Raw genomic sequence first — 14,897 nt, 5'->3', positions numbered from 1 at the left:
GCAAGTCGCAAAATTTTCCTTTCCTACATCTGGCCCTTAGAGTCTGTCTGGAGTACTTATACCACACCAATACACTTGGAGAACAGGGAACCATTCTTCACACAATTAGATACCTTAGTTTCCTAATTAAAGGCCTGACCCTAAGTTCTGCAATATTTTCTTGCTAGGCTGGTATCCACTTTTCTGTTGAAGTATGGCAGCCGTGACTTCCCTGAAGGAGACAATTTCAAGGTTGAAACTTGAACCTGACCACACACGTTTAACACTCTTCGGAAGTTAAAACTCGAGTTCCTTGCTGTTACTGTTGAGGCGGGTATTCTCAGTAGTGCCGCAGTGTAATCATGCTGTCGAGGATTCATTTAATGCCTGGGCTGGCACTGCAGGTGGCATTATCTCTGTTATTGTCCGGTATGACCTCTCCATTAAGGACTGTGATGAGGAAAAGAAATGGAGTGGTAATGCCGTGATTACTTCATTACTCAGAATTCTAAATGTCTTCTTAAAGGGCCTTGTTTCTTCCCATCGACTCTGGGGTTTAGTATGTAGTCTAACCATGTTGGATGCCTCTGCGGGACTGGACCCAAGTGGCATTCTGGGAGATTGACAGGGGTCTACTTCCCAGGTAGGGTGGCGTAGTGTTTATTTTGTGTTTTTGTCAGTAACAAAATGCCTGTCTGTGGATCAGCCTCGTGATTTAGCTTTATAATAAGGAAGAGTAATGAAGAGGCGAAATAATTAGGAAATGGTATGCTATTTTTGCGCATTTGACCAAATCAAGTAATGTTTATTCAACAATAAAGTTTTCGACAGCAGAAAAAAACGGATTCTATTATGTGTTGCTGTGCTATATAATCGGAATTAGCTGCAAGCGTATTTTTTTACACTTTCCAAATATGAGCGATGGGGCTGAGTTTTGAAATTAAATTAATTCGTTCGTTGTTTTACATAAACAATACCTGCCATGCAAAATCAGTTTTGTTTGTACTTGTTGTTTTTTTTAGAAAAAGGTAATTTGTGGAGAGAGTTTTCTTTAATTACATCTGTAACTCGCGTGGAATGCTCTATAAACAACGGATGTGCCATATAGTTTCTGCAATTCCTTAACAGTCCTTTTTAATTCACGGTGAACAAAGCTTATTGTAAAATGGCTAGCGCAAAGAGTGTTTGCAGCGCACCGAAGTACATAAAGAGCAAAAATGGGCAAAATTGATTCGTAATGCTTTTGCATCTGTGTGAAGTTTACAACATATCACACCACCCGTTTGCATGTTGAATATTTGTTTTTGAAAACGATTCACTGTATAGCTATTGCAAAGAAGGGGTACGCTATGTTTTTCATTTCATCCTTTCAGCTGTAAGAAGCTTTTTCGTTGTGCAGTTTGACAGCCGTAGTATAAAAGTGTGATTATGAATGTCTATGGCTGGGACGACTGTAACTTTGTAACCACGATTTTCTGTTTGGTCGCTTGGTGGCACTGTTGCTTCTGTGTTGTAGATGCGGCAGTGACGTCATCAGTCAAACTTCAATATTCTTTCCACAAAGGTCACGTTTAGGGAACGGTCTACTCAACCCACGTTAGACAGTTCAATATTCCCATTGGCAGCCTAATACCTTTTCGGTGCCTTCTCAAATTTTCCTACATCCATATGTACAATTGTTAGGGCAGATGAACATTCCCACCAAAGAAGGCAGAAGGCGGGGACAAGTTTGGAACATTGTCTGCACAGGTCAGCAGTATGAGGGTATTTTTTCGAATCAATGGTCTCTCATACCTGAAATCATCAAGCCAAATACGTGCAGTGACCTAGTGTCAGAAATAGGAACTAGGGTCCATATGTACTAAGTTTTTCTCCCCATAGACACCAAATGGGTAACACCCTTTGATACATCTGGCCCTAGGGGAGCAAGGTTTGATTCCAGACAAATTCCAGTGCTGTGCTTCACAAATCTGTCAAATATTGAGACCTCCTAGGGCTGAAATTAGTTCACACTGAGCACTAAACAAAAAATCTATTCATTCAGAAGGGTTCTTTTATTCTCCTAGCTCTATACTGTAGGAGAAGAGAGATTAAGTTACTGAATTAGCATAGCGCCCTTTTCTATTTGAACAGCTTCTAAGTGTTGGAGAGGAAGAAGCCGGGATAAGTAGTTGCCTTCCTTATGAAGGCGTGTGGGTTGAATTCTGAAATATTCCCCATAATATCCTTGGACGGAATGAGTTATTAATGGAGAAAGAGTATGTCAAATGATGTGCCAATGGGGAACATGTGAACTCCTAGTGATGATGCTATCTATGATGTAGACAGTACTTCAGTAGCACAGGTTTAGTAAAATGCACGTTGTGCATGGATGGGCCTAATGGGAGGTTCACCCCACGTGGCCATGCTTGGACTGGAAAATTACATAGGCCAGGCACAAAAAAATAGTGCCCCCCATTTCAAAATTTGAGGATTAATTAAAGGGGCCCATGTTTGTATATCAAGCAACTCTGAACTTTCTAATAGATGCTGCCTAGGTGGTTTGTGTGCGGTGGAGAGCTAAACAAATTTTGACGAATCCAGACCTGTGGCAATATTAACTGTGTTCCTTCCCTATGAAATAAATAAAAACATTGGCACATGTTTGTTCTACTTACAGAGTGATTTTGGTCCATCAACCTTGCCTTCAATGAGACAACAACTTCCACAATTCTCATTCCCCGATCTCTCCATCTTGCCATCCTCCTTTCCCGTCCAATGGTCCGACTTTGCCTATTCCCCCTCAAATGTTAGGCAATTGTGTCACATTACACTGGATTAGAAAATGGTAATTGACAGGTACGAGAAATGCTTTCCAGTAGGCACACTAACACTACTAGATGTTTTATGACACCACTAAACCAAACGTACACTGCCACAAATCGCCCCACACGCAGACCTATCACACCGGCCCTTTTTCCACATTGCCTACAGACCAAACCGTCCTCTTATATGAGTGTAATTTCGAGGTAGATCCGGGTTACTCAGCCCAAATAGTAAGAAACATCTAAGGGTTTACTGACCAAATTTCAAACTACCAGCAGCCTCTGCAACAACCAACACTCCCGTTGCTTCCTCTATTTCTCTGCTCGGATTTACAAATTAATTAAAAAAAACACACCATCAGCTTATTTTTCAGGCAACTCCTCAGCTCTAGTTAATCAGATACCTGATTTCAGATTTTAATTGTGACTCCGGATATGCAAATCCTAGTTAATTCACAGATCTGTGATAGAGGTTTTCCCATTGTTTTTGAGAGTTTCAAAAAAATCTCAGATTGAACTGCTGCTCTCCAAAAAGGTATCCAAATGCAGTGGTCTAGAACTTTCTGGCACATTTGCTTGTCATTGTGTAGTGAGTAAAGGTAAATCACAATGTATCACTCTCTGAATCTTAGTTGCTGCTTAAAATGCTCTTTAAAGTGATCAGTGAAGTTATTCTCATTTGAGAAGCCAGATAAGTGAGGTGTGTGCATAGTGAGTGCTGTCACACAGTACTCCCTCCCAGACCTCCAGATAGTTTGTTTTCTTGTGTGTGCGATGGAGGGTGGAGGTATCTATTTCCCTCATCTCTGTTATTCACATTCGTATAGAACCCACAAATTGGTTTTTTTGCTCCTTTTTTCATTTTCCCTTTACCCTTCTTAGCTCTCCCTTTGTTTATCACTGTACATATTTGTAGCCCTTTTTCTCTCCCTCCTTTATATTAGAAGACTTTGTTAATTGCTTCTTACCTCTTCCAAAACTTTCACCACCTGCAGTTTCTGTCATCGCCTGAAGCACTCCAGCACGCGCCATCCATACATTTCCTACTGAAGGCTTATAGCAAATGTCTCACTGTACGCACTTCTTTACTTACACACCTTTTTTGATCACCCGTCTACACTTCATCTTTTTTGCTTTGCACATTTATTTTTTAATGTACCCCTTTAGTTGCAGGTTACACATATTCTTTTTATTATCACACGATACTTTTCTGATTTCCCCTTTATCTTTCCTCATGTTTGTTCTCTTTAAAAAATATTCCTTCTTCTCTTTCATATTTCCACCCTATATTTTTTTCTGTTTATTTATTACTTATTTTTTAAGTCGCCAACCTCAGGCAATTACAGATTCAGAAATAATAAAATCAAACGCTTTTATACATACATAGACGGTCTTTGGATCAGCCTTCCTCAACCTTTGGTGTTCTCTAATGTTTTTCACATGTTGTTTCCTCCCACCACTGCATACAGCTTGAGCCATTGGCTGTTTTGCACGAGCGGTGGCGTTTTGCTTTATAACATGTACATATCTCCATAAAACACTAGTGCACTTCTCAGAAAGGACCGCTGGGCAATATTTAACCTCGCCAATGCTTTCTATACTTTCATTATTTATCCTTGTTCGCGTTAGTCACCCTTATGTGTTTAAACTCTTTCTTCAGGTCACAGAAAATCACATCAATCGAGCTTTTCCTTTGCACTAAAAATAATATTTTTTTCTGAAATATGCAATAAAACTAAAATCGAGTTATATATATTTTCTATGTAGACCTGTCTAGTAGGAAGCATCCATACTGTTCGATTAAAATGATATGCGGTAGTTCCTGTATTAAATGTAAATGTTCTGCTTGCAATAACTTGGCAGACACATGTAGGTGGCAACAGGTTTTCTTTTTGCTTTATTCTTCTGGCATATATATGCTTGCTATAAAACAAAAAAAAAGTGGACCAACCTGCCCAGATCACACTTTTGACTTCGCCAATGCTTGTTTATTTTGGCTTGTATATTTTTTTCTGCCTCATGCCACTGTTTTTAATGCCTCCTTTCTTTTTGTATTAATTTTCTTCCTCATCTTCTTTTCTTTTCGCCTTTGTTGTTACTTTCCCATTTTGTTGTGCCTTAACAGAGTCATCCATTTCACTTCCTCAACAGAGGCAGAAATAAATACGCCCAAGCACAAAGACACATAAAAAGGGACCTGATCCTTTTCTGTGGGTCTTCACAACAACTAGGCCGGTGGTAGCGACAGGCCCTCTTTTTTTATCTTCCTTAGAATCAACACTTCATAAAATTCCATTTAGACAGTGAACAACTCTTACTCAACCCCCAGTGCTACCCAAAGGCATACCTATTACCTGACCTGTGAATCCAAGATAAATATGGGTGAGGTATGGCAGCTACAACTGAATATATTGTCACTGCTGCATGTGCATGGTTATGCCTCTGGTATTATGGATTTAATGCTTATCAAAGTGCCTCATTGAGTCTGTGAAACGTGACCAGACTTGTGACGACTGGACATTGGGTGGAAGATAACCCCAAATCACAGCCTTCATGACTCCTAGTGGGTTACGAGATAGATCAAAAGATGAGCAGTGAAAGTGGCATACACATGAATCTGAATACCCTTTGGGTGAAAACAATGCTTTAGTGGGACTTATTTTTCATCATCAGACTTTGCCCCGACGAGGAGTGAGCCACGGAGAAAATGGACAAAGAAGGGGAAGAGAAAGCTAGGGAAATAGTGACGAAGGGAGGAAGTAGGGTTGAAAAAGGAACATGCAAGATTGAGAAAAAGAGACAAGAAGTGTGGGTTGGAGAAAGAATGAGGGATGAGGTTCATTCATGACTAAGCAGCCCCAGTACATAATTTGTGAAACAAAAAGTTCCGGGCCCCAAAGTCCCGCGGTTGATTCTACAAATATTTGGGTGCTGAATGATAAGCCTGCGTAGTCTTGATTCCATCTATTTTTCACCACCAGACACTCCCTGCCTTGTTATCTGACTCTTGCTGGTTCTTTCTAATTTCTCCCATTGTCACTGTTTTTCCATTTTTCTCTTCCTTTTTCATTCTGTGTTTTCTGTTTTTCTCTCTCTTGCTCTGGGTGAAAGTCTAATTGGAAAAATTAAGGGCTGGTCCCCAAAAATGAGTGGCGGCGGTCCCCACCAGCAAACACCAGGTCAAATTAAGCTCTCAGCAACCCCATCATTTGGCAGTGATCGCAGCACACTCCTACGAAAATCTTTGGGTCCCTGCACTTTTTTCTTTCACATTCAGCCCTGAGTATAAGGTTCTTATAGGAGAAGACGGCATTAAAAATAACATTCATAAGGATAATATAATTAACAACTTGGGCCATTTCAATACACTTATGCCAGAAGTGAGGTCTTGCTGATCCCTTTTGTGAGTAACTGGTTATATTGTGACTGTAAGTTATTACAACTTGTGAACTCTACAAAATAAATGTGTGAACATCACAAAGCTGTGTGTAAACAATTAAGCCAAGCATCCGATTAAAGGTGTGATGTATAGCTTTTGAAATCTGAATTCATTTAATGAGGAATTTATTTTCGTTAATGCGTGTATCTGATGTATGTTTTACTGCACATAAAATGTGACTTGATGTCATTAACTTTATTGAAGTGGACTATTTGAATGAGTTAGGGATTGGAGTGGAGGCAGACACAATTGATGAGTGAGAGAAAGGGCAGTATCTTGCACTAAATGTCCTAACGATGGCCATTGTGGGCAATATTGTAAATTCGGCACAACAATGGTGTCGTTAGGAGGGGCACAGGGAGACGCACGAAAAGTGGTGCATTGGGATCAATGCACCATTTTCTTGTAACTATGCCACAAAATGTTTTAACATAACGCAGTAATGCCCAAGTGAAGAAGGATTACACAAAGGAATCCCTCTCTGTTGTGTGAGCTATGTCACTTACTTCATGCATCTGAGTTGTAGAAATCTCCGAAGTCTGTAATTCATTAGCTGTACACAATTGCCACAGGTTGGTTCATAATTACTCAAATGACATCCTGCAGTGGTGGCACAATGCAGTATGAACCGGCTCTCTATCAAGGTGAACCCTTTAACTTCTGGTACATGCTTATTAAGCAACAGCAGCATCAGTGATTTTGATCTGAATCAGCTTACATAGGACATTGACACGACTCAGAGGGATGGGAAGGGTAATAAGTTATTAGTAACTTATTGTTTTTGTACCAGTTGTCTAATTGTGGTGGGTTTAGAAACATACCTATGCTATATTGATACATCTAACTAATAGAAGATGCAGGCCTGAAACTGTATATACTTACAGCAGTTTGGGCGAGTGCTCACTCGGGTCTTTTGAGTCTCAAGAGGTGTCCTTTCTGTCAATGCCCGTTTGAAGTATTTTTTAAGCATAGATAAGACCGATTTCTAGTGGGTTGGGGTTCCAGTATAGAGGGGTGGTATGCATGTAAGAGCATACTTTTTGTCCTTGTGAACTTACTGGCCCATGCATGATGGGTGCAGATAGTATTTGGCCTCTTGTGGCATATTGAAGACCCTTCTTCTACTCTGGCAACAGTCCCCTGTGCTCTGTAACATGTAGTTTATTCCTGCATATTAGGATAATGATGTCATGGTACAATCTTCAAAGCCAGTTTAGCTGCAATGACCTATGCGTTTCACAAGGGACACAATACTATAAAGATATAGCCGATGTGAATGTTACTAAAGTTCAGGTGATCAGCTGGAAGGAATGGAGCTGACAGGAATTCACTGTGTCACATCAGACAAGATATCAACAATGGGTCTTGAGGGCTTATTGGAAAGCAAGAGGATCAGTAATTAGGCAAATTTACTGTGTTAGATGAGACAAGATGACAATGGGTCTTGAGGGCTGATTGGAAGGCAAGAAGACCGGGAAGTAGACACATTGCTTTGGACACCTTCATGGACGTCTTTTAGGGGTCTCAAGAGGTGGCAGCTGCGACCCCTGGATTGCTTTTTGCTAACACTGGCCACACCTCTTTGCAACCCCTGGCCTCAGAGGTGGGAAATTCAGTGTCAGGAAAACAGTCGCAACTGGTCCTTATGGACGTCAGTTGGGGCTTCACTCTTTGTTTTCTCTCATTTTTATATTACACTTATAATGAATAACAATATATTATTTACTATTAGTGTAATAAAAATGGAGTACAATTAGCTGGAATATGCCTTTCTATGGCAGCTGAAGTAAGTAAAGATGCTTTTACACGTATGTTGTGTGTGTGCTTCTGGGTGAGTGTGTGTTTATGAAAGTGAGAGTGTATGTAAGTGTGAATTTGTGTGTAGGTGTAAATTTGTGTGCCAGTAAAAGTGGAGGTCAAAGGGCATGTGGTGTCAGTTCCACTACCCCTGGCATTTTGTTGAATTGACGTCCATGAATATTTTTTATTTTCGGTGCATTCCCAAATAGTACATCCTTCTGCCTGGAGCCTGTAGTCACTGTTTCTTGATAAGGTTTTGATTCCCTCAGTCTTTTTACAAATACATGATTGATTCTTTGGTGAATGCTGAAGGTGGGCCCTCTTTCCTTTGAATGTTTGTGGTTTAACTTCAATGGAGTTGTAGCAGTATAAGAAGCATCTTATCACTGTGTTACAAACAGCGAGATTGCCAGAATTTGGTGTACAGATTCCATGAGACCACAATCTCCTATTCTGGCAGATATTGCTGCAAAAATGCTGGCAATCTGAAATGGAGACTAATTACATGAATCCTGGGGCTTAAACATCTTTTTTTATCCATTTTTCTCATTCTGGGCTGAAAACCTCGGAAATTCTCTACTCACTCAGAGCAGGTGGAAAGTGTCACTGTGAAAGTCACTGAGAGGTAATGAGATAGTCTAGGGGCTCGGGAGGTTAGGGCCAGTTTCATCTTTTTTTAGGGAACATTTTCTGCTCCCCCAAAGTGCTTCAGGAATCGTCAGTGCCCACAACCCCTGCCTCAGCAAGCAATGAAGACAGACATAGCATCTCTGGTCCTGAAATGATCAAGTGCGGAGTATGTGGACTCAGAAGTTCAGCCCAGGAGGCACTTGTAATTGGGGGTGGCATACATCTGCTCGGAGTTATAACTCTGGCTGAAATTGCACCACTCTAAATGCTAATAGTCACAATGAAAAAAGACTTTGTAAATGCTCAGTCAGCCATGATGGCGATTAGGGACGCAGTCTTGGAAGGGTTTAAAATACTCTTGTTATGCCCTTTATTGAAATTCAGTTTTTTTAAATAAAAAAAACACAAGTACACTCCAATGACTTGCTAAGAGTTAATTTCAAGTGTATTGAACACCCTCATAAATGGCAACACTTGGCCCCAATAAACAAACATGTTTAGTAGCAAGGAGCCATGGAATATGATTGGTCTGTGGATGGTGGGACGTAAAACCCTTCTTAAATGGCACCAGTATTACGTAGGTCTTCCCTCTTTGTTCAAATGTTGAGTCCCAGTTATGTATTTAATGTGCCATTTATTTTTTAGATTTTCAGGTTTTTAGTGAGCATATAGAGCGCAAACTCATGACAGCACAATAGAGAACACAAAAATAACAATTATTATAAGCAAACAACATATGGACAGAGATTTAAAAAACTACTGACTCATACACAAACTATTGAAGACTGGCGCCTACATATATATACGCAGGTATGCTGACTGTAAAAGTAAAGGTTAAAATTAAGCTATGGTTTGCTTTGATTGTAACCTCTAAAGGTCTAAATTTACTGAAAAACACAATTAAAGATCTTGCACAAAATCCTTGTAGACCACACAACTCGCACACCATATGCCATGACATCACACTGGATGGGACAGATGTTATTACAAACGTCGTAAATAGTCTTACAGATGAGATTAAATACCTCCTTACCCTTAATACTATGAAAGAGACAATAATGAAATATTGTTTATTGGTTTGGGTATGTGCTGTTATTAATTAAATCAAGTCTGTGCTTTTAGTTTTTTTTATTTATTGGTTCAAATATTGTGAGGACATAACCATGGCAGTTTGTAGACCTGTTATGGTTTGCATGACTGTTGTGCGAGGTATGAATTTCATTGCTACCCATAACGTCTAAATTCCAGTGGCTTTTTGGTATAATCGCACTTTAAATGAATTGTTTAGCCACAGACGCGTTTAAATCTACCGCCCTCACCATTATTCATTTATTCATGAAAGGTTAATAAAACCTAAACGTCCTAATTCCATATTGTCACCATCGTTAGATGCACTTTGAAGAAAACTGTTTTCTCAAGCTAAATCCACTAAGATAAAGTTGCAAAGTACAAAAATACGAAAAACATAACAGGTAACGTGTAATGTGGTCTTATATATGTCATCTCGGGGTTCTGGTTGCACTCAGAAACCACTTGGACTTTGTGATTTTAGGGTACGATTTTACCAGACCCTCTCAGTGACAACATTGGACCATATCAGACCATCTTCTGTAATTGTCTCCTCCATGTCCTCTCTTCATAGTTGATCTGGGCAACATAGAGTCATTCTCCAAAGGCACAGAAAGGAGGAGTCAAATCCGGGACACCTGCAGTGGAAAAAACGAAATAGCAGGAAAAGCCACATTAAGGGGTGTACAAGCGGTATTGGAGGCTTCCCGAGCACAATCTCTATCTGTTAGTGCAGTTACTTTATATTAAAAGCTGTCAAGGAAATGAACGCAATTTCATACGGTCCCTAAATTAACGAGAGTCGGGTTGCATGTTGGTTGCTTTCTTTGGGCATCTGGGCCATACTAACGCCTGCCATTCTTAATCATATTTTAATTTTCAAATAAATTGCTTCCATTATTCCTTCATTTACAATACCATGTGTGCATTACTGCTCATTAATGTTTGTCATCTCCTTTGCTGAGATGAGGTTTTTAAATAACCGTGGTAGCAGTGAAATAATTAAAGATGATTCCTGATTACAGGTTTTTTTGCCGCCTTTGAAAAAAAACACAGAGCCGTGAATGATGGCTTTGGGTGTGGATATGCTAAAGTTAACTAATGTATTTTTTCACCAGAAATCATTCACTTAAATACCAAGGAAGAATGCAAAGTTTATCAATGAAGTTTATGCAGTGATAGCCAATTGTTTGCAAATCAAAATTATAGGTGTGCAAAATATGCACTTTTTTTCCACATAGTGGCCATGTTTTGCAGAGGTTTCTGCACAACGATAAACCTTGCAAAGAGAAGTCATTGACAATTGTGGTAGGAGACTGGTTTAAGTAGATAATGTCTCATTTGAGGAGCCAGTGTCTATCGGGCACAAATCCCCCCAAATTTAATTTTATGAAGAAATGTGATTGCACCTTTTACGTGGAGCAAAATTCTGAAATTATGTGAAATTACACCAAAGTAATGATAATTTCCCTCAGACCAACTTCAAAATATGTACATATAGAGATGTTTCTGCCTAGCAGAGGACTTGATCTCTTCAAAACCTTCTTTCACGAGTTGTCGGTATTGCATCACATTGTTATCCAGCTCAAGAACTGAGTGTAACCTTCATTTGGATAAAAATCATTTGTACTAGTGTTCTTCGCTGATTGTTACTTATATTCCTGTTTGTCATCACACCAGTCCATAAAATGTCTTAAAAGAAGATGGCATGATCGAAAGTAATCACATACACCTTACAGTTAGATCTCCATCCTTGAAAAACATGCAGATTTGCTCCTGTTGAAGACAAGATAATGTACAATTTCAGGGTCAGGGTGCTAAGAAAGAGATTTGCCACAGGGAAAATATCTTCCCCATGATGAAAAAGAAGAAACATGTAATAAGGTACATTATCACATTATTTACATCTGCACCCTGTGGACATTCTGCTTATGTACATTTTGGTCACTGTAATATAACAGGAAGTTTACAACTGTTGTAAATGTATATAGAGAAGTTAAAATGTAGTCATCAGACAGCTGCTTAACCTACTTATGCGCACCCTGTCCATACCTCGCCTTTTTACCCTACGCTGGCTCCCAGTATCTAGAAAGATCACTTTGTAGCAATATGCATAGCTCCCTGAGCAAAGCATCACACTAGATCACTCTTTCTCCACAAAAACTCCATTGGTATCCCCAGACAAGACCTCTGCGCTCAAGATTTGCCACTTTGTTAACTGTACATTAATTAAAAATACCATGAACTGGTGAACATGTCCCAATAACTAAGAACTGGAATTCAGTGTCTGCTCAAATAGGGAGTCTGAACAACCCCCTTCCATTCCCAGAAAGCACTAAAGACTTGCCTTTTCCCATTGCAATAAACGTAAGTTCTTGAAAACAATTCATCCAAACTGTTAAGTAGGTTTGGACAGCTGTGAATTCTCTTGCACACTACATAACACTTATCACACATGAACTCCATGTTTGGAACATGTCTTCAAACATCATGGACATCAACCAGCATCTCCCATGTAGGTAGGGCCACTGGAATTATGCGATTATGCTGCTGCTGCATCTTCCACATAATTAAAGATTTCCCACATTATCCTTTATCTGCCGCCGTCAGGTCGATTTTGACAAAAAAAATAATTCTAGCTCAAAGAAGTCAAAAGTAACTAAAAATGTGGCAACATGGGTTGCTGCGTAGTAGAAAGCTCTTCTTAAGGGTTGACTAGTCATCTGACTGTTGATTATTGTTGTACTTAGGTGTGAGACTGGTACTAACCAGATGAAACCTTTACCCAGATAGTGTTGACATGTGTAAAACTTACAAAACAATGAGGTAATACTGTCACGAAATGTGCAGCATTGTGCCATATAGTTTGCCTTTTCTTGCTGCTTAATCTAGTAAACTTTGGCTCATTATTTGGACCTCCACTGCCATATAATTCCACTAGCGCTGCTTATAGGATATACTACATTCACCTCTCTTGAACCATCCACCTCCAAAAAGTTGCCCTAGAACTTCTAATCATCAGAATGAATCACTCCCCGTAAGGGATTTGAAGCATTGCACAAATTCTATATTACAAGAAGTACAGTACATTTCCAGGATTATAACTGAGATTCCTTTAGGGCTTGTCAAAGTGATTTTCTTTGCCCGAGTAATCAGTGGAATTCAGAGAACCTCATGCTTCATGAAATATTGTGAAGTTGTCTAAATTCACCTGAGGACAGCGTCTTTTCACTACTCATACCCAAAATGCTCTTCACCCCTATGACCCACTCAGCATAGATGGTACATCAGACTGGAGGGAATTGTGCTTTCACACTGCTGCCCAAGATGCAGGTCTGCCATGCCTTCTCCATTTCCCACCGGTGGAAGCCGGGAATGTTCCTGCTAAGGGCCCTTTTACTCCACAATTATACTTTAAGCTTAGTTGACTTTAAGATCCTGAGGCTGGCGCAGTTTAACAAATGTGATGTTAAAAGAGGGACATTTATGCAATTTTAAGGGACAGTTTTATTAAAATGTTGAGCAGCGCAGTGCTGCGCCAAAATTGGCAGCGCCGTGCTATGTCACTTTAGAAACGCAGGGATGCGCCATATTTACTCAAATACGACGCACCCCTGTGTTTCCCCCTGCACCGGCGCTAAATTTATTTGCCTGCGCCAACCCAAACATCCTTGCACCATAGTGCAAGGGTGTCTGAGTTGAGGGGATTGACACATTCCTGCACATAAACAATCTACAGTGGCGATTTGGCACTTCTATGTGTGCTGCATATTGTAGCACACATAATAGTACCAAATCGTCATTTTTGAATGATTGTTTATGTGCAGGAAGGGACACGTTCCTGCACATAAACAATCATTCATGGTCTTTTGCTCTTTCTTTGTGTGCAGCAGAATTCAGCACACATGGAAAAAGCAAAACCGTGTAGGAATAAAAGTATTCCTTCTTGTTGTGCTTTGCTAACGCCACCTCTGGGGTGGAGTTAGTTTTTGGAACTGCCACAGATTTACACCTTCTTGGAAATCTGGGGCAGTGTCAAAAGCAATGAGTGTTGCAGTGGAATGCCCACAGCAACACCCATTGCACGCCCCTCTGAGGCAGAATACTGCATCAGAGCGCCTATACATACAAAGTGGCATTAAGCCACAACAAGTGGCTTAGCGCTGGCTTGTAAATGTGGCTCACTGCACAGGGCCACGGGAGCGTCACAAAAAATTATGCTTCAGTGGCACTAGCGCCTTGTAAATCTGGCCCTAACTCCCTAAGATGTCGGAAACATGTTGCTGAAAGAGGAGTAAGCCCAGAGAAATAATTTATCAGTTGGGGCTTTGCGAATTGCACCTTTAAGATTGAAAGGAAAAAAAATCTGTTTTACTTGCAACAAGCCCACAATAGGGTAGATAAAATGTTTCTCCGTGTTTTCTCTTGCACGTGCTGAGACGTGTTGGTTCTCTGACACCCCAAGGCAGGATGTGAATATTTCCTTAAATCAGATGGAGAATGACTAGGTGGGCGAGGGTGGGCGCTCAATCAGCACTCCTGTCAGAATAAGGCTTCGATGGTCACACACAAAGAGGGTACTACTAAAAACATACTCAATAAAGTCAACTAACTTCAGTAGTTAGCTCACAGACCTCGAAGTCTGCATCCAGAACTGGTGACGGGGAGGTCAAGATGCATTAAGAATTCAATTTAAACAGACAAAAATACAATCATGCAAAAACCACATCCATTCATTAAAAAACAGCAAGAAAGTTTAAGATATAGGATTATTGTAAAGCTAGCTGACACTATGTTAACAAAGCAAGGCAGACTGCTGGACACATAAGGAAGAAGAGGTTGGAAATATTCACAGAAATAATTAAGTGATGAAGTACCTCCTTTTAAAATGTAACATCTAGAACAACACTGACATGATCAGAGTGGGAAGTTGGGTCTGACTTGGACAGAAATTAGGCCCAGGCACTAAAATAAAAGTGGATTCCATTAGCGAATCTGATAGCTAAAAATAGCCCACAGTTGCACAGTGTGGAAGTTTTGAGCTTGTACAGAGACACTGTGTAGGTGTTTTGCCAAGTATTAGAGACTGCAGGCATTTGTGCTTGGTGCAAGCAATGTTTGCCGTACTAAACAACCACCAGAGTATTAAACGGGCCTCCAAAAAACGGTCCTCACAC

General features: G+C 40.2%; 1 protein-coding gene across 3 annotated transcripts in view; it reads left to right on the top strand.

Annotated features, from left to right (window-relative positions):
* The window catches only part of PTPRN2 (protein tyrosine phosphatase receptor type N2), a 2,126,515-nt gene that overhangs the window by 597,501 nt on the left and 1,514,117 nt on the right, over positions 1-14,897 (top strand). The gene's annotated exons all lie outside the window — the stretch shown is intronic.

This window comes from Pleurodeles waltl, chromosome 10 (genome assembly GCF_031143425.1).
Source record: "Pleurodeles waltl isolate 20211129_DDA chromosome 10, aPleWal1.hap1.20221129, whole genome shotgun sequence".
In the NCBI taxonomy this organism is placed as follows: Eukaryota; Metazoa; Chordata; class Amphibia; order Caudata; family Salamandridae; genus Pleurodeles; species Pleurodeles waltl.
Note: the sequence above shows the minus strand (reverse complement) of the source record. Positions and strands in the feature narration are given on the sequence as shown.